General features: G+C 64.6%; 1 protein-coding gene across 5 annotated transcripts in view; it reads left to right on the top strand.

The window, feature by feature from the left end:
* Positions 1-7,694: 7,694 nt before the first annotated feature.
* TBC1D2B (TBC1 domain family member 2B) overlaps positions 7,695-20,185 on the top strand; it is a 58,609-nt gene continuing 46,118 nt past the window's right edge. Inside the window, exon 1 of one of the 5 annotated variants that reach the window (XM_044230155.1) lies at positions 7,695-7,948. The gene's annotated coding sequence lies outside the window, so the exon portion shown is untranslated. Of the gene's footprint in view, positions 7,949-9,034; positions 9,114-10,467; positions 10,496-20,185 lie in introns of those variants that run through there. The other 4 variants (XM_044230151.1, XM_044230153.1, XM_044230156.1 and 1 more) reach the window with 4 other exon arrangements.

Here is a 20,185-nt window from a genome sequence, read left to right as displayed (position 1 = left end):
AGGGACGCACGTGGACCAGAAAGGTCAGCCCCTGCTCCAGGTGTCTGTCGGATCGACACCTCCTGGTGCCGGGTTCTCCTCCCAAGGTCACGCTGCTCCTGGAGGACCCGTACCAGGCAGCAGGCCATCCCAAAGGGGATCCTGTCAGAGGGTGCCCAGTCTGGCCTGCCCTCCTAGAGGCCACCCCGAGGTCTGTCCGGCTGTCCTAACTGGACACCCAGCTCCAGCCCCGCACACCTCCTTTCCGGAGCCGTGCGGTGGTGGCGGGGGCCCAGCATGGCCTCCTGCGTGCGTCCCAGTGCTCGCTGTTTGTGGACATAAGGTCTTCCTGCCCTTAGTTATTCCGTTAGTGGCGTGGATACGCCCCCCAACACGAGGGCGTGGAGCACAGCGCGCCGTCCCCTTCTCTCCGTCGTCTGCTCCATTCTCCAGTCTGTTCTGGGCCTGGGACAGGCCTTGGCACAGTTGCTTGCCCAACAGGCACATTTCATTTTTTTTTTTAAGATTTTATTTATTTGACAGAGAGAGATCACAAGTAGGCAGAGAAGCAGGCAGAGAAGGGGGGGGGGAAGCAGGCTCCCCGCTGAGCAGAGAGCCCGATGCGGGACTCGATCCCAGGACCCTGAGATCATGACCTGAGCCGAAGGCAGCGGCTCAACCCACTGAGCCACCCAGGCACCCCGGCACATTTCATTTAACTTAAGTTCTTTACTTAGGTTTCACTTAAATTCGAGTTAGTCAAGATACAGCGGGTCATTAGCTGTGAGGGTAGAATTTAGCGACCCATCGCTCGCGTGTAACACCCAACGCTCCTTCAATAGGCATGTTTTAAATTATCATCCAGGTACAGGATACACCCACATGGCATTTAAAAATAAAAAATATAAGAAAGTATCTGTACCGGCGCTTTCCGCCCAAGCATTAAAACCCATGCCCCAGGTCCTTCTCCCTCCCACGGGGACCCAGGGCCGCCCCCCGCCAACGTCCTTCCTGGGTGTCCCTGTGCACAGCCACCTCGATCCGCACATTCTTATTCGAAGGGCAGAGTGCCAGGCGGCGTTCTGTGTGCGCACAGTGTTTCACTTTATGAAACAATCCGGGCCCTGTCCTGGAGCCCTGCCCGTAGGGGGATGCCCGGGTGCCACGCGGGCTGCGGCCGTGGGACATTCCCACTGTGGCTGCACCGTATGCTTCTCACTTGATTTCTTCTAATGTTCCTCTATTTCCAACGTCGTGGCAGTGGAAGCCTCATGCACACTCGACCTTGCACAAGCATCAGAACACCCACAGAAAACAGTCTCCCGGGGGGCCCCTCCACTCAAAGGGGGCTTGCTCTGTCGTTTTGACGGATGTTGCCAAATTGCCTTCTTTCGGGGTCGTGTCCATCTGTGCTCAGTAGAAGCTGGAGGAGGGGCAGACGCGTAATATTTTCAAGCTCAGCCATTTCGGGTCTCCCACTTGCAAGGAACACCGGGGCGGGGGGGGCTGATGCTGGTTGGGAGAGGTCCCCAGCATCACTAGGACTGTTTGGCCCCTTGATGCCGCTGAGCAGCTTTGTTTCTGCACGGCCACAGGTGTGGAGGGGGCCCGAGCGATGCCCTCGGGGCACCCCCGCTCCCACCCAAGGCACTTTGCAGCCACAGGAGGATGGCCAGGTCCTAGGAACGCAACAAGGGCCAGTAAAAATGTCTGGGACCCGAGCGAGGAAACACCCCCCAGCCCGCACCAGTGTTGGCTCCAAAATCCAGAAAGAGAAAAACCTTAAAATCACAATGAATAAGTGTGTACGCAAGTGTCTGTACAGTGCAGAATTGCATCAGCTTTATTAAGGGCTCATGAAGGAGTTATCCCACCCGAAACGGTTTGGAGGTCAGATGGTCCCCCCCAGAACCCCCAAGTGCGCAGGAAAACTGCCAAGAAGTGATCACCAGCCGCCAATTAATGAATTCTCAAAGCCAAATCATTCCAAAACAAAATCATGAAAATAGTATTTTCCCAAAAGTTCAAAGCAAACACACACACACACACACACACCCATTTTTAAAATAGTGTAAAATGAGACTGTCATTTCAGAATCCTATGTACATATCTGCTAGGAAGTGAAACGGAGTCTCCACAGACTGTCTTGGACTGCGCACCCCTGCTCCGGCCTCCGCGCATGCTGTGGAGGAAAGCGAGACCTTCCCCTCGCGCCAGCGGCCTCCCCGTGCCCCACCTCTCGGTCTTAGTGTCAAGAACAAGTGAACTTCTTTCTCCGCAGATGATCTGTCTCAGCAGTGAGGTCTGAGTCCAGGCAAAGCTGAAACCCTGCCGACTGAGGCCTGGAGGAGGGGCAGCCACGTGGAGGTCTGTCTCGGCGCACTGGGAAGATCGGGGTCAAAGACCGAATGTTAAGAATCCTGTTCTAGGGGCACCAGGGTGGCTCAGTGGGTTAAAGCCTCTGCCTTCGGCTCAGGTCCTGATCCCAGGGTCCTGGGATCGAGCCCCGCATCGGGCTCTCTGCTCGGCAGGGGGCCTGCTTCCTCCTCTCCATCTGCCTGCCTCTCTGCCTACTTAGGATCTCTCACTGTCAAATAAGTAGATAAAATAATTAAAAAAAAAAAAAAAGTACCCTGTTCTACAGTTTCTCAGAGGCCAGGTGGCAGCCGCAGCCCTGGCACCCCCCTGCAGCCTGCCCCATGGCCCTGGGCCCCCCCCTCCCCCCGCCAACAGCCTGCCCTGCTGCCCTGGGGTGCCCCCCCCCCGACTGCTGGGAGCATGGAGCCCGACCATGGCAGGTCCAGGATGATGCACCAGGCACTTCAAATACACCCTGTTTCCTCCCCTCCCTGTCCCAGGCTCGGTGACCGCAGAGGTGTGAAACAGACCCAGGACCGGGAAGGCCTGGCCTGGTCCGGACCAAGCAGGAGGTGGTGCCAGGCCACCCCCACACCCCCCTCTTCCGGCCCCCGCCAGTGGAACCGCAGCTTCACCTCTGCCCTTCCCCTGTGGGGGGCGCCTTTCCCTGCCAGGCCAGTTCCGTACCTTATCTTCCAAACACTCCAAAACAGACCCCAAGTGGGCTCTTGCTGGGTGTCCTCATGTCCCTGCCCCTCCCTTGGGGACCCCCCCCAGCCCTGCTCCCCTCATTGCTCGGCCTGAGTCAACACCTCTTACCCCTTTGGGAGACCCGTTCGCCCAACCAGGAGGCCCTCTCCCCCCACCTCCCACATGGGCCTCGCAGGGGGGCTGCGAAGGGGGAAGCCTGCAGGCAGGGGGGCGGGGGGGGGAGCCCTGAAGGCAGGTGGGCTGCTGTCCTGGGCACAGAGCCAGGCTGAGAAACAGGACAGGGAACAGGGAGGACCCGGGGCCTCTGGCCCTGCAGCCCCACTGCCCGCCCCAGGGTCCAGGCCTTAACTGCCGGGACTCCCCTTCACTCCGGTGCAGGCCTCCTCTGCCCACCCTCTGCCCTCCATCAGCTCCCTGGGGCAGCCAGGCCTCTGCCGGTCGGAGCCCAGGAGCCCTGGCCCCTGGGGCTGGGAAGGTGGCCAGCACCTCGGGGACCTCCCTCTAGGAAAGGCAATCACAAGGTGTGGAGATTTGCCTGCCCATTTGGTAGGGAAACTAGGCTTTCTGGAAACCAGGGTCTGCACATCCAGGCCGAGAGACTGTCCTTGGGGCCGGGGTGGGGGAGGGGGTTGGGGTTCCTCTCCGCAGCCGCCCAGCCTGCCCAGCTCGCTTCCTGCAGCCGGAGTCACAGAGCCCCTCTTCCTTCCCTCCCACCACCCTGCCAGGCAGGAGGCACGGTGCGGGGCAGTGTGGACGTGCACGTGGACGGCCATCTCCCCGGAGCCCGTGGTGAGGCCTCCCCGTGGGGCTGCTCCCTGGGCCTTGCCGCTCCCTCGGTTCGCTCTCCAGCACCGGGCCCTGAACTCCGATCCCGTCCCTCCCAGGCCAGCTTCCTCTGCACATGCTCTGGGGTCAGCAAGGTCCTCCTGAGATCCCTGAGATCCCCCTGTGCCTGACCTCGGGATCCCGTGCTCTGCCTCAGGCACAGGAGGGCTCCATGCCCGCCATTCCTCCCGGCAGCGAGGTGGGGGGGGAGGGGGAGCTGTGGTTAGGGCCCAGGGAACAGGCCGACCTGTGACCCCCCAGGGGTAATGCTTACACTGACCACAGGGCAGGATGCGAGAGAGCCCGGAAGGGAGGGATCGGTTAGCTGTGATGCCTGAAACACTCAAGAAGCTGGAAAGAGGAGTGTCCACTGGTCCCAGGAGCTGCAGGACGAAGGCCCACGGGCCCACTGGGCCTCAGCTGGCCACCCAGCCCCTGGCAGTACAGGTGGGAAATGGCAGCCCAGAGAGGGCACAGACAAGTCTGAGGACACACAGCACAGCAGGCAGTGAGGTCTCTCCTCTCTGGACTCCCCACAGAACAGCGGGGCTCCTGCTGTGTCAGGACAGTGACCTGGCAGGCTTGTTTCCCGGGGTCTGAGAGGCACAGGGGCTGCGTGTGGCCGGGCTTCTCACCCTATTCCTCTCGAGGGAAACTGGCCCAGGATGAGTCACTGGCTCTGTGTCCCTGGGGCTTGCCCAGAGGCTGGCCATGTGGGAGCATGCTCACTGCCCAAATTTCCCCTTTTGGGTAAACAGCAGCCACTTCCTCCTGGGTTGGCCACTTCCTTCTGGTCACTGGGCTCCAAGAGGCTAGAGGGGGCAGACCCTGCGGCCCCAAGCAGGCCTGTCCTAGACATGGGGAGGGGGGACTACACAGGCTGGACCCTGGCCACAGGACGCGGACGTCCAGCTAAGAAACTTGGGGACCTGAGCCACGGAGGAAGGGCCACGAGGGAGGGCCCAGGAGCCGGCAGAGTCCCCGTGCACGAAGGCCTCTAGCGGGGACCTGCCTGGAAAGGATGGGAACTGAAGCTGCGTTTGTTCAGCATTTTACATAAACTGACTGAACTTGCCCAAACAGAGGTGGGGGAAGTGCAGCAGGAGCCGAGATAAGGGCCGTCCTGTAGCCCCTCGACCCGGCGTGACACAGTACAGAGTGTGTTTCAGGAAAAAAGCGTCTTGGTTGAGGGAGTGGACAGGGCTGGTGGCCTGGGAGAGGTACGGGGGGCTGGGGAGGGTCGGGAGGGGGTTGAGTGGGTCCTGAATTCTCGGCCACGTCTACTCAGCGGGGCTGCAGGGACAGGGACTTGGCTGAGAGGTTGTGGCCACTTTGTCTGGCCTGCTGGGGTCCCAGGACAGTGGGGGCCACGTTCAGGGCCTGGCCAGGGTGATCTGTCTGTAGACTCTGAAGGCCCGGTGCCCTCCGCCAGCTCTCAAGGGGCTGACGGAATGTCTGTACCCTAAAACAGATAAACTGGGGCTCCACGAGGAAAAGCAAGATCCACTTTAATACCCATTGAATCCGATGTCCACAAGAGGTACCGTTATGGCAAAGTCACAGTAATCCTAAACATGTCAGTCCTGTTAGGGGATGCGGCTGGCTCGGTCAGCAGAGTGTACGACTCCTGACCTTGGGGTCGTGAACTGGAGCCCCCCGTGGGGCGTACAGGTCACTCAGAAATAAATAAACTTCAAAAAGAAACGTCACTCCCTTTGAAAACAATGCGTGGGCTGGATTTCTCTCTCGGCCAGGGCGCCCACACAGACATCATGATTGCCAAGAAACTGTCAACCAGACATAAAGTAAAATGAATTCCTCACAGTCAGAAAATACCAGCATCATGATTATACAAACGCCTCAAACATTTTTAGAGCAATGTTTACCATAGAATGTGGGGCATCTTAATGTGTTGGATATGATGTGGGATGTGGCCCGACCCAAGGAAGCCGGGGGTAGAGGCAGCCTCCTCCCTTGCCAGGGGTGGCCGGGAGGGACAGCGGGCTCTGGTGCAGGATGGTCAGGCTGGGGGCCCAGCTTGTCCACTGAGAAGCACAGACAGCAACTGCCGAGGAACGGTAGCCGTCCCTTGTCCAGTCCCATCTGCCCAGGCTGGGGACTCAGCCCTGTGTCTTCCTGACCCTTAGCAGATCTCAGTCTCTGCAAGGTGTATCCGGGCTCAGTTCTGTCCTCTGGGACCACAGGCCATGGCCACCCCCACTTTTGCACACCTGGCTCACAGAGCTGAGGACAGTGGCTGTCCCCCCTCGTCCCTGGCCTCCTGTGCACAGAGCTGCGGCTCCACGGATCCAGTGCTCCCAGCCGGTCCCCTTTCCATGGGATTTCCCGGTCACATCCCACCCCAGCTGCCTCACCCTGCAAGCTGGTTAGTCAGTCCTCTCACCCACAGGGCGAGGCCCAGATCCAGCTCGGTTTCCTCTCCCTGGAGGGCGGCAGGCCCCACTGCTGCAGGGCTCCTGCAGGGCGCTCTTCGTCCTCCCTGTGTGGGGGCTGGGCCACTGCTGGATTCAGCGACCCCCCCCCCCCAAAGCTACCTGCTCAGGACATCTATGTTAACTGTACCGGACTGGAGGGAGTGCGGAGCACTGCACCTGTAAACCTCACAGGAACAACAGTACGAGCTGTATGAGCCCATTCTACAGAGGAAGATGCTAGGCTCAGAGAGGTCAAATGACCTAGCCAAGGTCACAGCTCTGGAGAGTGGCAGAGCTCCCAGACGAATCCCATCTGCCTGACTCCAGAGCCCCCCCTCCACACCGTGTGTTTGGTGCTCAAAGAGCACCTGGCACATGAAGGTGGGGTCGCCGCGCTGTCGCCTCCTGCGGGACTGCTGATGGCCCCAGGCAAGGGGTGTCCGAGGGTCAGCGGACCCCGCGCTCCTGTGTGGCTGCCTGGGCCGGGAGGCTCACTCGGCCCGCGTGTCTGAGTGGGCGACGGGTTCGGTCCCCTGTCCGTCTCCGAAAGCGAGGCCTTCCAGCTTCCCTGGTGTCCTGTCACGCGTCTGGTGAGGACACGCAGAAGGAAGAGGGGTGGTTGCTTTGATCTGGCCCCTGAAGCGAAGCCAGAACCTTCTCTCCGTCCTTCCGCGGAGCCGCCGTCCGCACTCGGCGTCACGTCAGGTCCAGGCGCCGGACGCAGCGGTCCACGGGGCCGCTGCCCGGCAGGTCCCGCTCGGAGCTGCACCTGCTCCGCGGACCCCGCGCCGCGCCCCTGCAGGCCCGGACCTCCCGCCTTCGGCCAGGGCGCGCCTCTTCCCCGCCCCGAAGCGCCGGTTTGCGCTGTGTTGCTGCGTCTGCCCTCCCGACCCCCCGACCGGCGAGACCGTGCGCGGCCCGGCTCCCCCCGCGCGCTCCTCGCGGCACCGCGGCCCTGGGCCCACGCGGTCGCGGCGGGCTCGGCCCGTCCTTCGTCGCGCTTCCTCTTTCGGACGACGGCCAGTTTCGCGCGGTCGCGGCCGCCGGCGGGCCGTCCGTGGCGCGTCCCCCGCGTCCCTCCCGGAAGGGCGCGCGGCACAGGTGCTGCGGGCCTCGGGCTGCAGGTGCGCGGAGCCCGAGCGCCCCGCGGGCTCGCGCCGTGACGGCGGGACTACAAGTCCCAGGCTGCCTTGCGCGGCCGCGGGCCGGGCGCAGCGGCGGGGCGGGGCGGGGCGGGGCCTGGCGCGCGGGGGCGGCGCGGGGGCGCGGGCGGCGCGGGGGCGCGCAGGGCCAGGGCGGCGGCGGCGGCGGCGATGATGCCGGGGCCCGGGGCGCGGGCGGACGAGGAGGAGCGGGAGGGCGCGGCGGGCGCGCGGGAGCCGGCGCGGCTGTGCGGGTACCTGCAGAAGCTGTCGGGCAAGGGCCCGCTGCGCGGCTACCGCAGCCGCTGGTTCGTGTTCGACGCGCGCCGCTGCTACCTCTACTACTTCAAGAGCCCGCAGGACGCGCTGCCGCTCGGCCACCTGGACATCGCGGACGCCTGCTTCAGCTACCAGGGCCCCGACGAGGCGGCCGAGCCCGGCGCCGAGCCGCCCGCGCACTTCCAGGTGCACAGCGCGGGCGCCGTCACGGTGCTCAAGGTGGGAGCGGAGCCCGCGCCCGCGCCCCCTCCCCGGCGCCCCCTCCCCGCCTCGCCCCGGCGACCCCTCCCCGCCTCGCCCCGGCGACCCCTCCCCGCCTCGCCCCGGCGACCCCTCCCCGCCTCGCCCCGGCGACCCCTCCCCGCCTCGCCCCGGCGCGCTCCGGCCCCCGCGCCCGCCCCTCACCTGGGCTCCCCCACGCGCGACGGGGGCTTCTGGCCCTGCCGAGCGTCCGGCCCCTTGGTGCTTCCGCCGCCGCTTCGGGCCGGGGGAGGGGCGGGCTGACCCTGGACCCCTGGCGGGGTGCGCTTCAGGGCCCCACCCGTGGTCGTCCGCAGTGCGCGCCCCGTGGGGCAGGGGCGTCGGCGACGGTCGCGCAGCCTGGAAGCGGCCGAGCCTGTTCTCCTGCTCCTTGCTTTGCTGGGGGACGTGGGAGGGGGCTGCTCCCGCCAGGTCTGCCTGGCCCGTGCGAGGCGTCCTCCGTCCTGTCGCACAGAAACCCCGCGTGGGACGTCCGGCGGAGGGGCCGGGGCTAGAGTCACCAGTCGTGGTCCTGGTGCCCCGCGCCTCCCCTGGCCTTGCGCCCCCGCCCCCCGCCCCCAGGGGCCCTGGCGCTGGAGCTCACGCCTCTCTTCTGGCCTCGCTCCCTGCCTGGCTGCTGGGCGCCCCCACCCGCGTCCTCAGGCTGGGCTCTCTCCCCAGTGGCAGGGCTGGGCTGGGCTGCCGCGCTGGCTCTCCAGGCCAAGCGCTGAGCGCGGTGGGTGCGCCTGCTTCCCTCAGCCCTCTGAGTCCCGGACGTCCCGGAGACCTCCCCGAGCAGGGTCATTCTTACAGCCTGGTCAGCTCAGCCGCTGCCACTCAGGCCCACTGTGACTCCCGGGTCCTTTCCGGCCCCTCCGTGCCCTCTGTGGGTGGGGGCAGACAGCCTGCTTCTGCAGGGTGCGCTAGGACTCCGGCTGACTTGGACACAGTTGGTGTAAGCTTGGGAATGACTCCAGGGAGCGCACAGGGAGCCTGCCGGAGAAAGGCTTGTCCTCACTGCAGGCCCTGTGTGTCAGATGGGTTTCCTGTGGAATTGTTTGTTAAAAGAGAAAATGGAGCGTCCTGTTTCAGGTTCTGTCAGCCGACTTTGGAGCCGTCTGTCCGTCGTCTCCCGGGCAGGAATGTGAGTCATGGAGGCACGACCCCACACGGGGCCTGGAGAATCGGGCGGGGAGGGTGGCGGGAGAGCCCAGTGGGCCGGAGTTCGCCCGGGTCTGCGGCTCCCAGCCCCGTGTGTCCCAGCCCCCTCTGGTCTAGGGGGACGCGCGCCTCCTTGTTAGGGGGTTGTGAGCAGTCTGGAAGTGCGGGGCTGTCTGGCACAGCGTAGGCCCTTGTGCGAACTGACGAGCATCTGTGGCCCAGTGCGTGGCCCGGCCGAGCAACGGACGGTTTCTACAGCAGAGAGCCCGAAGGGCTGACAGCTAGTGCTGTCCACACGGCAGACGCATAAAACGGGGCAGGGAGGCGGGACCGGGGTTTGCCTGTGGACGGCACCAAGGACGGAAGCGTCGAGAAGGTCCCACCATGGTCTGTGCCGTGTGGTGAGTGGGGAGTCGCGTGGGGGTGGGGCGATGCGCCCTGGATTCCGGATGGACTTGCCGCGTAGGAAGACGGGCAGCAGCAGTGGGTCCTGCCGGTGTCCGGTGTGTTTGCAAGTGTTTGTTTCTAGGACTGGGTGGTGGGTGCCCCGGGGCGCTTTCTAGCATTCCATCCATCTACTTGTAGGTTCAGAATATTTTTAAAAAAGGAAATCCGCGTTCATGCGGAGTCCTGGGTGACGAACACAGGAAGTTGAGCGTCACGGGATGCCCGAGGCTGAGGGTCTGCTTTACAGAAACGCTGGGAATGGGAGCGCCGGCAGGGCTTTCCGGAAGAAGGGAGCTGAGGAGACGGCGGGGTCCCGAGCAGGGGCACACTCTGAGAGGGTGCATTTTGGTGTAGGGCGTCCCTTTTGAGCCGCGGGAGCAAAACTTGCGTGGCGGTAGAGGTGGGGGTCCGCCGTTTACCTTCCTTGTCACCTGTCCGGTCCTGTACGCGTTCCTGCTTGGCTCGAGGGCTCCTTGGCCAGGGGAGCCCCTGATTTGCAGCGGGGTCTCAGCACAGCCCGGGACTGAGCCCAACTCAGGCTTCAGCTGGTCGCATAGCGTTTTACAGACACCACATCCCTGGGCAGATGACTTATAAAGAAAAGAAAAATCAGCAATTTCCTTCTTGCATTATCATGTGTTTCTTGTTTTGAAGCGTCTCTCGGCTGCCTCTGGCACAGCTGTGGTTTCGCTGGGCTTTTTCGAAATGTTTTACTACTTGAGTCTTAATGAAAGCTGATATTGGAATTTCTTGCTAAGCTCCTCTGTTGCTGAGCTCGGGGATCTGGTCCAGCGCCGTGTTTTGCAGATGAGGGGACGGAGGCCAGAGAGGGGCTGGGATGTGCCTGAGGTCGGGAAGCCAGAACAAGACCCCTCTGAAGCTTGGGACTCCGGGAATAGCGAGTGCCCGAGGTGTGGGGTAGGTACCGGCGTGGGAACATCCGTGGTTTGGGATGAGAGAAGGTTTGGTGCTTTTCCCTTCACTGCATTTGATTTCCGTCCTTTCCACGCAGCAAACAAGCGTCAGAACACTCGGAAGTTGCCAGGTGGTCAGGCCGAGACCAGCGGTGCCGGGACAGGGGTGGGGAGGCGGCCCGCTGGGCCATCCAGGGGTGTGAGGAGCAGGGGACGGTTCTGGAGTGAGGCAGGCGCGTGACTGCCCGGGTGGTAGGGGAGCGTAAGCGGGAACCCGCCTCCCCTGCTGGGCCTCTGCAGCCCAGGGACAGCGGATGAACTCCCCGCCCTCCACCCCTTCCTGGGGCCGTTCGGTGCTCAGAAGGACTTGGGGCGGCTTCCGTAACTACCCAGTCACGCAAGCTCAGTCTTGGCCCAGTTTTCTGGGAAGGGTGCGCATTCTCTGCTGTTGAAACGGCTCCCAGCTTAACGACAAACATTTCTTAGCTTGGGTCATGGTCGCGTGTCCCCCACAGACGAGGGCGGGGAGCTCTGCCTGCCAGCGCCGGGGTCCTGCGCAGCGCTCCCGCCCGAAGGCTCCCACGTGGGTCCTGGGAGAAGTCCTCCCGCGCCTTGTCCTGACTCCGCTCCTCGCGGGTCTGTTGGGCGTCCCAGCCGGGGCCGTCCCGAGAGGCTGGCGCAGCGTCCTTCACGTGTACACCCCGCGCTTGCCCGGTCCTGATGCCTGGCCCCGCGCGCCTTACGCCAGGGCCTGCACCCCACTTCCTGGAGTTCGATCCCCAGCTTCCAAGCAGCTTCTGCACAATCTGGAGGGCGCAGACGGGGGCTGCCCAGTAAGCACGGGCTTTGGCCCTCTGGGACGGTGAGCCAGACCCTCCGGTGTATCCGGAGACCCTTTCCCCTCGGGGCACGCACGAGCGCCCGCTGAACCGGGCAGGCATCAGCTCTGCAGGGAGGGCGCGGCCTCCCGGAGCGCAGAGGGTCCTGATCTTCCGGCCGTGCTGGGTCGTGCCCCTGGCCGGACGCCCAGGACCGCGGTGTAGCCGCGGTGAGTGTCGGACGCCAGGGCCACGCGGGAGATATTTCGGGTCTCGCCATCGCACAGTGTCCGACTGCTCTGCTGTCACAGCCCAGAAGCCGCCGCGCGGTGAGCGTAGCCGTGTGTCCGAAACTGGAATTTCACGTGATTTTCACAGGCGCAAAACACTGTTCTTTCCATTCTTTTCTAACCACTTAACAGCGTAAAAACCGTTCCTGGCGTGTGGGCACGTTTACAGGCAGTGGGCCGGTGTGACCCCGGGCGGTGGGTCACGGACCCGCATGTTTTGGGGGGCCTGCGGCCCGTCTCACTCTCTCAGCCTGAGCTGAGGCCCTGGGCCTACAGCAGGCCGACGTGAGCCAGTTCCTGCCTGGCGGGGCTCCCTGTCGCATGGGGAGACAGACGGGTCACAGCGACGGGCGTCCTGCAGCGTGGGAGGAACGAGGTGTGAGCATGAGACGCGTGTGACGGCGCCGGGTCCTTCACAGGGGAGGGTGGACGGACTTGCTGAGGTGCGAAGGCCGGGCTGGCGTTGACCGCACCAGCGGGGGAGGGCGGCTGGGGGGCGGGGGAGGGGGCATGGCAGGCGCAGACGTGCGTAGGCGGGAGTGTGGATGGCAGGGCTCAGGGTTTGGGGGGCAGCCGGGGACAAGGGGCACAGCCTTTAGAGGGGGAGGCGTTCGGGGCGGAGCCGCAGGAGTCGGCAAAGGGTGCTACGCGGGGGTCGCGAGGCTGTTTCCGAACCGAGGCAGGTCCTGCCGCCCCTCGTGTCTCCGCGGAGGACCGTGGGGTCTGGTGGGCAGGGCTGCCCTGCGGGCGACCGACTGGCAGGAGGGCCCCAAAGGACGTCCTGTGAAGTTGGAACCGCCGTGGGCCCTCGCTCCTTAGGCACTGCAGGGGGAGCGGGGTCTGGGGGCCGCTCGGGGGCCCGCGTGCCCTGGGGCTGCCCTGCAGGGTGGACTGCCCGCCCCAGAGCGCCCCTCGTGACCTCCCTCCGCACGCGCCCGCGTCCCCGCCCGCGTCACTCTCGTGCCCGGTGCCAGCTTCCTTCCCGCGGGGGCAGCTGTTTCTTGAGAAATGGGGAGGGGCCCCGCACGTTCAGGCTTGAGGCCCAGACACCAGCTGCCACCGCCCTGAGGTCCCCGAGGACTGGACAGGTGTCCTCGCCCGGGCGCTCTACCCACAGACTTCCCGTGTGGTCAGAACGGCATTCAGACGTTAGCCTCCCCCCAAGGACAGGAAAGACCCCCTCCGTGGAGAGATGACTCTCTGGTTGGGGGTAGTCGCGTCTCGGGGAGCTGTGTAGTCGGGTATGAACGATGGCGGAGAGGCCATTTGCCTGCCTGCTGTCGGCCCGGGCTTCCGTGGGGCTTGGCCGCCGGCCCAGAGGGAGCCGTGGGAGGTCATGAGTTTGGGGACCGCGGGACCCCTGATGGCCCACCCGCCGCACACCTCCCTCCCTGCAGAACCCCGTGACTGGGGCACTCTGGCAGCGCAGGAGGAGATGCCCCTGGGGAGCCTGGGGACCCCACAGTTTCCCCATAAGACATGGCTTATCAGGCTGCGCAGGAAATCCCAGGGGCACACGCTGCTGTGAGGTGGGTCCAGTCCTGTCCAGGTATCTGGGCACCGCATGCCTCCCAGGACAGCGATTGTCTGCGGCTCCACACTGTGTCCCGGGCGTGTAGGGGGAGGTCAGGCAGGTCGTCGGCGCTCAGGCCACTGTGGCCGGCTGAGCGGGTTCCCACGAACCCGGGAGGTTCGCGGGGTCTGTCCGTTCGCTCCTGCCGCCGGCTACGTGGTGAGCCTCACGCTCTTCTGCAGAGAGGGCAGCCGTCTTCCCGTGCACGGAGATGACAGCGCGGGGACTTTACGAACACGCCGGCACCTGACGGCCTCGCGGGGAGAGTGTGTTTGTCGGCCTTGTCCACGTGGGGTGTGATGGTCCGAGGCTCCCCGCGTCCCGACCCGGGGGGCCATGGGACGTCTTCCCACAGGGATGAAGAGGAGGGAGTCCCGAAGTCAGGACTGGCTTGGATATGGCCCCGGCCAGACGGCTGTGGTCTCTGTGACCGTGTCTGTGGGCGCCGCAGAGCTGGGGAGGCCTGGGCCGTGGCTGTCGGGCGTGCTCCCTGGAGAAGGGGGGCTGGGAGCCGGGAGGTTTGGGTAGAACTCAACCACTTAGAGCCTCTCGCGCCCGCGGACGTGTCCCCCGTCCGGTGGGAGTCTGTGTCGTCATTCGCTGGCCTTTCTCAGGTTGACCGCGTGGGGAACTGGAGCCTGGTGGGGAGGGGTCCAGAGCTGCGTCCTTGGGACCATTCCCCGAGTCCTCGTGCCCCTTGGTGGAGAACTTGTCTGTCGGTTGGAGGCCTGGTGGTGGACGGGGTGGGCGGGCCTGCCCTCGGAGGTGTCGATCTTGGATTAGAGGCATTATTTTGTTTCCCTTCCAGCTCTGTGATGTCCAGCTCTGTGTGTGGCCGACAAGCTGGCCTGACTATCCCGGGGCACTGTGGCCAGTAGGCGCAGCGCCTGGCGGGGTCTGTGGCACGAGGCCCTCGCAGGAGTCAGTGGCCTCTGGCCTCGGGGGCTGTGCCCGGCCTGCTCCGCGCTGTGACGAGTGTGGTGTCGTTAAGTGGCTTGGTGACTTGGAGGAGGTCCGTGCACACTCTAGCTCTGGGGTCACTGTCCCCGAGTCGGAGCTGAAGGGGCCGTGACCCCAGGCGCCACCACGAGGGAGCAGGCCCTCAGCGGGTGGTGGCAGCTCTGACACTGGGAACGTCCCTGGACGCGCGAACCCAGTCCGCGTCGTGTTTCCGCCCTTGGCCATGATCGGCGGGCTCGTGTGGGGCAGGGCTGGACCGGCCCCAGACTGACCGTCCACCCGTCTCCTCCTGTGGCGTGTGGCTTCAAGACGTGGGGTCCCGTGGGGACCGGACGCCAGCAGTGCAGGCTTCCGGGAGGCATCGGCTTAGCGGGAAGTGTGGGTCACGTCGGGAGCCCTCCCTCGGGCGGCTCGTGTCGGCGGGGACAGGCCCCAGCGGCCGGGCTGTCCTGTGGCTGCCAGTGAGCCGTGCCCACCTGCCTGGCCACAGGGTTCACACCGCGCCCCCTGCATCCTGGCCTGCGGCGGCGTGCTGGCCGAGTGCCCTCGTGGCCGGCGTCCGCAGGAAGCACGTTGCTCAGAACCGTGACACAGGAGAGAGGCCTGCGGAGCACACACACGGCGGGCTCGCCCCAGAGACCCCGGTGCGGCTGTAGGGCCAGGGTGTGCCCCAGGAACCCACCGCGTAGGATGCCCCGACCCTCCCGCCACAGCCTGCGCGCCTGTCTCTGTGGACCGCTGCCGTCCTGGACCGCGGGTGGCCGCGCCCTCCCCTGCCGAGAACCCAGCGGCCCCGTGTGGTCACGGTTCCCCGTGCAGACTGGAGCGTGGGCGAGGCCAGTGAGGCGTGAGCCCGTGCTCGGGGGAACGCTCTGTGGTTTCTGTCTGCGCGTCTACTTTGCATTCCGACTTTCTACCAGCAGCGGTTTGGGGCCCCCAATCCCCCGAGGCCCTGAGGTCTGGGTCCCCCGTGCCGGCTGCTAGGGGCCTGGGCTGCCCCGAGTGCGGGCGCTCCTCTGGGGGCGTTCGGAGAGTGTTCCCCCGCGTAGCTGCTGAGGACCGCCGGAGACCCCAGGCTTCACCCAGCGAAGGGAGCGAGACGGGATGACCCAACCCTTTCTTGAGACCCGGCTCAGCACGAAAGACCGTTAGAGACCAGCGTGCCTCCCAGATGCCCCGCAGACTAGCCGGAAGGGCCGCGGACCTCGGCTGCCACGCTCTCCTGGCCCCCAGGTCTCTGGCGGGTGGAGCTTGGCACCCCCGTTCCTAAATCTTCACGGTGCCTGGAAACTTCCCGGCAGGGGTGCTGCGGGCGGCCCCCCAGGCTGCTGGCTTTTTTCATTCTCTGAGCTCGCAGAGCCCTGGCTGTTCCCGACTGTGACAGCAGAGCTGACAGGGCCACGGGGATGCAGCCCCGTGGTCCGTGGGGGGCCACGTGCCCCCGTCCTGCTGCTGGGAGAGCGGAGCGGCTCGAGTCTGTCACCTGGCCCAGCCCGCATCCCCGGCCCTTGTCTTTGGGGCCCCTTTCCTGCACATGTGCTTCACCTTGTTCCGTGTCTGGGCCCCCGGCTCCCTGTCCCTGTCCTTGCCTCTGCTCGCTCATCTTGTGAGGCCCCTGGACGCCAGCAAGGCACCAGGACGGAGAGCTGTGTCGGCGGATTTGTTTGTCCAAAGAAGGGGCCTGAGTGGTCACGGGGAGCCTGCCGACTTCCACCTCCCAAGTGAGTGGCAGGGGACGCCGCTCCAGGGGTCTGGCTTCTTGCTCAGCCTTTGAGACGGGTCGAGGTCCCCGTCGTGTAAGTGCTTTGGTAGAGAATGTGAAATGCCGACGTGGAGGTCGTGTGGCGACGTAAGGGGTGCGTGTGCGCAGCCGCCGCCGGAGGAACGGAGGGCCGCGTGGACGCGTGCGCAGCAGCCTCCGCTCTCCATTGTCCGGGGCCCAGAGGTCACACCTGGGTCCCCGTCCTGGTGTCTGCCACCGGCTCACATGCAGGGCTTCGCGTCCGCTTCGTTTGAGATCTTTCCAGGCCCGTGACTTTGAAACGTTCAAAGGGAAGTTTAGAACCTAAAGTTATTAACCGGACGTGGCTATAGTCTGTGTTTCGTCTGAGTTTTGTGTCATGGGGCTGCCGGTTCCTTGTTGCTTACGTGCGTCCTGGGGCGCAGGCATCCGTCTTCAGGGTTAGGAGACAGCATTCCGTCATTCCCTCCCTACGAGCAGCCGCCGCGCCCTCTTACGCGACACGCCGAGTGAGGTGTGCATGGAGCCCGCCCCGCGCGTACCCTCCTCTCCGTGGCTCTGCCGGGAGCCCAGAGTCCGCACCCCACGTGGAGGACAGGTGCTGTGTCCTCACATTCCGCAGGATTGGTTCTGGGGGGGCGTTTGGGCCGGGTGTCGAGGAGCGAGTAGGAGCTCGCAGGCGGTCGCTGGTGCAGCAGGAGCCTGGGCTGTGGGAGCTGAGCCAGCTTCTGGGGGGGACGGGGGCGGGCCACTGTCGGCGGAGCGGGGTGCGGCGTGGGACGCGGCACACGGCACCGTCGGGGAGTCTGGAAGCACGGGGCGTGTGACTTCGCCAGGTCTGGGGAGGACGCTGAGGACAGCTCGCTGCTGCGGGGCAAGGTGGGCCCGTCAGGAGAGCGCAGGGAGCGGGCGTGTCAGGATGGACGGTCGTCACCCTCAGGGCCTCTGGGCTGGAGCGTGGCTTCTCCTGCACGCCGCCCAAGCTTCTGCGGTCTGTGTGCCACACATGTCCTCGGTGCGGGATCCTGGGGCCGTGGGGACCCGCGGCCACGCTCGCCTGACCCCGTGCAGCCGTGCCGACCCCAGTCCGTGTCTGGGCAGAGCCGGCGTCTTTGCCCAGAGCCCAGCATGCTTGGCCCTCGAGGACAGCTGTGCGGCTGTGGGTCCTGCTGGGGTGCTGGGAAGATGGGTGCGGTCTTGGGCGTGCTCCCTCCTCTTGCTCATGAGACCGCAAGGACCCCAGGCCCTGGCTGGATGTTCACGGGGCCACCCACCCACCGGGAGGTTGTGGGGGACAGTGGAGACGGGAGAGCAGGTGCGGCCGGTCCCGGCTGGCCGCACTGGGCTGCTGGGCCCTCAGAGCCGCCGGGGGGCGAGTACGTTCCTGCCGTCACTCGCGTCCGCCCAGGGGGCGTCTGGGCCCCGCCGCTCTCCGCACGCGGGCTGGGAGCCCAGACGTCAGGTGCCTGGTGCTGACACTGGGGTACGTGGACGGCTGTGCGCAACCCACGACCGCGTGTGCCCGCGCTCAGTCCGACGCCGGCCCGGGGCGATGGCGCCGCTGACGGTGTCTGATGCTGTCGCCAGTGTGGGACGCACGTCACGGTCTGTCGTGTGAAGGAAACCGGGCTGGGGGACAGGAGAGCATCGGGAAGGAGTCACAGCCAAGGGCGGATGCCGTGCTGTCTGGGGAAGGGCTGGCGGTCCGGAGCTCTTTCTCCTGCGTCCCCAGAGTGCACGGCAAACCTGGGTCGTTACTGTTGTTTGAAATAAAAGTCTATGATGTGCTGTGGGTTGTTTTTTTTTTTTAAGGTTTTTATTTATTTATTTGAGAGACAGAGAGGGAGCACGAGCAGGGGGAGGGGCAGAGGGAGAGGCAGACCCCCGCTGAGCAGGGAGCCGGGCCCAGGACTCCGGGATCATGACCCGAGCGGAAGGTCCGCCCAACCCGCCGAGCCCCCGACCCTCTGCTGCGGTGTTTGTTAACGAGAGAGCCCAGGCAGGCAGGAGTCCTGGCGGTCGGCCCCCTCAAGGGCGGCCGCGCCCGCCTCCGGCTCCTGCAGGCTGTTGGCTCTCTGTGTTGTTCGGGACAGAGGGTTTTCTCTGTGCCTTCCTTTCTGGGAGCAGAAAGGTCTTTACATTCCAAGAGACTGGGACTGCTGCAGTAGTAACTCCCCTTTGTTTCTGGGGAAAATCATCAGCCCGGCGGGACCCGCACCTCCTGCCTGGAGCCGACTCCTGGGCCGGGCCACGTGTAGGAAGCAGCCCTCAAAGGCCTGTCCCTGGGCCTTCTGTCTGGGGCTCAGCCTCAGGGAGCGGGGGTCCCTCCCAGGTGCACACGGCCCCTGTGGTGGCCGCCCACGGTGCTTGACCGAAGCCACCCTCCGCTCTGCTGGGAGCTTTCGCGTGGATCACAGGGGGCCAGAGTCAGACCCCCGAGCCCACCTTCAAAATTCCGCGGAAATCTGCTTGGTTGCTGTTGCGGGATGCAAAAAGAGACAGAAACTTGATCATGTAGGCAGTTTCTTTGCGTGATTTAATGACTTTTACTGTACATTCAAATCTGGAACCAAATTTGACTTCGTTTTCTTTCTTTGCAAATTTCTAACCAGCTGTCCTAATGGCCATCGTCGAATCGTGAGTCTTTCTCCTGATTTTGTTTGGAACCCTGCGTTCCGTACCAGCTCAGCTCTGCGTTGGACTGCGGGGCTCGCCCGCTGGGCCCGGCGGCGCCTTCCTCACAGGCTTCTGTGCCTGGAAGGGCAGAGCCCCACGCCCCCCTGGTTTTGTCCAGGATCACTGAGGGGTGAACTTCGGATGAGTCTGTGGTCTCCTTGCTGCAACTCTAGAGCGCGGACCGGGATTTTGGGAAGTTTCTGTCCCGCACGAGGGTTTCTGTCTCCGAGGCCAGGCTTTCGTGTTCTGTCTGGGATGGGGAGTGTGCGTCTAGCTGTTGACTGCTGTTGTGAAGGAGCCGTTGCTCCCTGGGTGTGGCCGAGGCAGGAATCCGCCGGTCCCACCCAGTTCTGGGTCCCCGGCCTGGACCGGCACTTGGCCCAAGTCAGGCACTTGGTAAATATTTGCCGAGCAGATGAACCAACGTTTTTGTGTACACGGCATCTTTCCCTTTTCCCTCTTTTGGATTCCTTTCGATAGAGGCCCAGGAATGATGCGGGTCAAAGGGGACAAGCTCTGTGTGGCTGAGTTCTTTCCCACAGGGCTGGAGACCCCAGGGTGCAGAGCTCCGCCCAGGGGTCCTGCGCTGGTGGTGTGGGTGCGGGGCACGCCGCTCCCGTGATTGCCGATTGCCGGGTCGCTGCACAAGCCCCTCCCGTGGGAACACGCCTGCCGGGAGTGGTGACCAGATGACCTTATGATAGGACTTCTCTGCGCCCTGGGGAGAGAGCCAGGCTTGGGGGGAGTGTCCAGAGGAAGGGACAGGGGGCTGGGGCCCGCTCCGCACATGCGGGCTTCTGGGTTGGAGGCCTGGGGACCGAGTCTGTGGGAGCAGCTGGAGCGTCGTGTGGCTCTCGGCCACTGAGGGCTGAAGTCCACGTCAGGCTGGATGTGGGTGGCCTGGTTTTCATCCTCTGACCTGGTGTGACGCCGCCCCTCCACGCAGCAGGTGCCTCAGATCAGGGCCGTGCCTGCCCAGTCCAAGTCTGGCCCCTGGCCCCTGAGACGCTGACACGTACGGCTGTCCACGGTGTCCTGCGTGGTTCGTGCCGGGACTGGTGCCCTGTCTGGCTGGGACTGGCAGCCTTGGTGCGTCAGGAGCAGCTGGACGTGAGGAAGTCGGATGCGAGTACGCCAGGCGTCGTGGACCACGTTGGGAGCAGCAGGTCTGACCTCCGGCTTCAGGGAGCTCAGGCCCATGAGGGACACGCGAGGAGTGCGCCGATGTCTGTGGGAAGCTTACCTGGGTTACGTGGTGTGGTGAGAGTCCGTTGAGAGGATGGAGAGAACATGCAGGCTCAGTTCCTCCTCTGGAGGTAACATTTGCATTGGGCTTTGCAGGATGTATAGGAGTTGGGCAGACTGGTATTCTGAGACTCAGGATGTGGCCCTGGTACGTCTTCAGACGACAGACGCTGGCACCTGGCCTCCTGCTGGACACTTGTGTCCCACGGGCACCTGCTGTGTCTCAGCTGAGCTGTGGCTCTGCCCCTTCCAGCATGACTGGGATGCCCATCTGGCTGTCCAGAATTTGGGATTAGAGCCCTGTAAGTGGGGGGCTGGGGCAGATCCCCTCTCCCAGTCCTGCTGCCCATCCCTGTGGCAGGTGGGTGCTGGGCAGATACAGTGTGGTGGC

This window comes from Neovison vison, chromosome 13, assembly GCF_020171115.1.
Source record: "Neovison vison isolate M4711 chromosome 13, ASM_NN_V1, whole genome shotgun sequence".
Taxonomy (NCBI): domain Eukaryota; kingdom Metazoa; phylum Chordata; class Mammalia; order Carnivora; family Mustelidae; genus Neogale; species Neogale vison.
This window is presented reverse-complemented; position numbering and strand designations above follow the sequence as displayed.